This window comes from Stenella coeruleoalba, assembly GCF_951394435.1.
Source record: "Stenella coeruleoalba genome assembly, chromosome: X".
Taxonomy (NCBI): domain Eukaryota; kingdom Metazoa; phylum Chordata; class Mammalia; order Artiodactyla; family Delphinidae; genus Stenella; species Stenella coeruleoalba.
In genome coordinates, this window is record NC_137152.1 from 13,457,191 (window position 1) to 13,459,561 (window position 2,371).

At 46.5% G+C, this 2,371-nt stretch overlaps 1 pseudogene across 1 annotated transcript; it reads right to left on the minus strand.

Moving 5' to 3' along the window:
- Positions 1–953: 953 nt before the first annotated feature.
- Positions 954–2,036, minus strand: LOC307180167 (poly(rC)-binding protein 2-like; annotated as a pseudogene). The gene is made up of 2 exons: positions 1,341–2,036; positions 954–1,305 (listed from the first exon to the last, which is right to left on the minus strand). The product of its transcript is annotated as a poly(rC)-binding protein 2-like (transcript).
- Between the last annotated feature and the right edge of the window lie 335 nt (positions 2,037–2,371).

The following is a 2,371-nucleotide window of genomic DNA, read 5'->3' on the forward strand; positions in this document are numbered from 1 at the left end:
CCATTTACTGGCTGCCTCTCCTTCCTGTCTCACTTCCTCTACTGCTGTTTCCTGGAATCACCACACAAAGAAACGATTTGCACTGAAATCCTTGTCTTAGGTCCCGCTTCTAGGGTAACCCACACCAAGACAGAGAGTCAGTGGAAAGATTTTTCCTCACCAGTTATCCTGCAGCAAAGGCGACACTTTATAATTCCTTTTCACAGAAGCACTTCACCATGTCCCCTGCTCTGACTGGAGGGCAGCATGTTGCAGTGGGAAAGCCGTGAACTTTGGGCTGAGATTCAATCTGGAGTTCAAATCCCGCCTTTGCCATTGGCTGGCTGTTTGACCTGTGTGACCTTGCTGAAGTGATTTTGCCTCAGTGACTCTTCATTTGCCCACTTATTTTAAGGGCAAAAAATACCTCCCTCCAGAATTGCTGAGAGAATTAAGGACGTAATGTAGGTCCACAGCTCAGGACAATGCTTAGCGTATAGGAGTAAACCGACAGATGGCCGTTCTTTGACCTCCAAAAGGCTGCGCCACGGTCACTACCAAGAGAATGTAATGTTCTTGTCCTTGAAGCTTTTGTCATGGGAGAATAGAGCAAACAGATACCCAGTCCATCTTTTAATTAGTTTTTGAGAACTTTCTGACATCATGGACTAAACTGCATTGTATTAATATTCTAGTCTTCTAGTTCTATGACAGACAAAAAAATGCATGAGCACAAAACCCCAAAGTAAAACAAAACAGGGAGAAGCTTAGAAAACTAAATATGGAACTCAGCTCTACCAGCTGAATGGAGAAAGGAATTCGAATAATTTAAAAATCACAAGTGGATGTAAAGTGTAAAGAAATGGAAACTTACAGACTATTTAAAACCTGGAATTGCTGACTGTTCAGAAACGACACAGATGGATCAAGAGTGGTGAACAGCCAGAAAGGATTGTGGATGGATCTGCATTGCTTTAGCGGCTCCCCGTGCCACCTGTCTCTGAGGACAGCCAGACAATTTGGTATGGAACAAGGCTAATGCTGGCAGCAGATCCAGTGACGGTAACCAGCCTAACGGTAGATCCTTCCACTGGGTTTGCAATGACGAACTATGCCCCAGAAGTCTGGTGGCTCTTATTGATTTGGGCACCCTAATGCCCCATTGTGCAGCCAGTTAAAAGGCTTGAAATGTGCGTTCATGAGTACTCTCAGAAGATACATCCCAACCTGCCCGATAGCCTTTCATCTCTGGAGAGTGGATTCAATGTCACTGAATCCAGGGTTGCCATGCATCATAGGAAAACAAGACTGTTGCAGTGCCGGCCTCCAGAGGGAGTTCCTCTAGGTCATGGTTGAGGCACGTGGATGGGTGGGGAGTAGGGGTGAGGAAAGTCCACACCATTGCTGCCTGTGTGGTACGTGTCCTGACCACCTGCAAAGATGACCCGAGAGCTGGTTGGGGTCAGGGTGACTCCAACATGACTGGACAGGCTTGTTGGACACACTCAGTGATGGCTTGCCCAACGCCAGCAGTTATAATGGCCTGCTCAGTTGAGTCAGGAGGCTTATTCTCTGCCACCTGGCCCTGAGCCCCTGTACACTCTCGTCATATTTCCTTGATCTCGAAACCTCCTTTCCCAATGAGAGAGCCACACTGCTAGCAAGGACCACCAGGCTCAGGGTGACCAGGGTCTGCTGGCAGCTGTGCTGTTGTGCTGACGTCCTCTTCCAGTGCATCCGTGATCATAGCAAAGGCTTTAAAGATGGCATTCAGGGGTCCAGCCAAAGTGATAATTCTCTCAGCACAGTTCCCTTTGGAGATGTCGATATGTACACCACTCTCCCCACGCATCTTCTTAACTGATTCTCTGTTCTTTCTGATGAGGCTGCCAACTTCCTTTCCATGCATAAAGAGCTGTATGGTGAAAGTGACATTCGATCCACTTGCAATCATACCCTCCATCCGCCCCTGTTGCCTTCTTGACAACCCCTCTTGTTCCTCCTCTGGCCTTCTACCCTTCCCCTTCCCACCCACTCCCCTTTTCTTCTCCAGCCTACAGTTTTTGGCTTTGACCACTACCAGTGACCAATGACTTGACCATTTCAAGTCTAGCTCCTTGGAATACCGCTGGACATAGAGACATATTATTACAGGTGTCACACAAAGCACTAAGCATAAAAGGAAAAAACGGATACATTTGATTACGTTTAAATGAAGAACTTCTGTTCAACAAAAGACCCCATTAGGAAAGAGAAAAAACGAGCCGAAGAGCAGGAGAATACATTTGCAACTCCTGTACCCAACAAAGGACTTCTATCTAGAATAGATAAAGAACTCCTATGCATTAAGAAAGACATAGAAACTCTGTAAAGAAGTGAGCAAAAGGCTTGA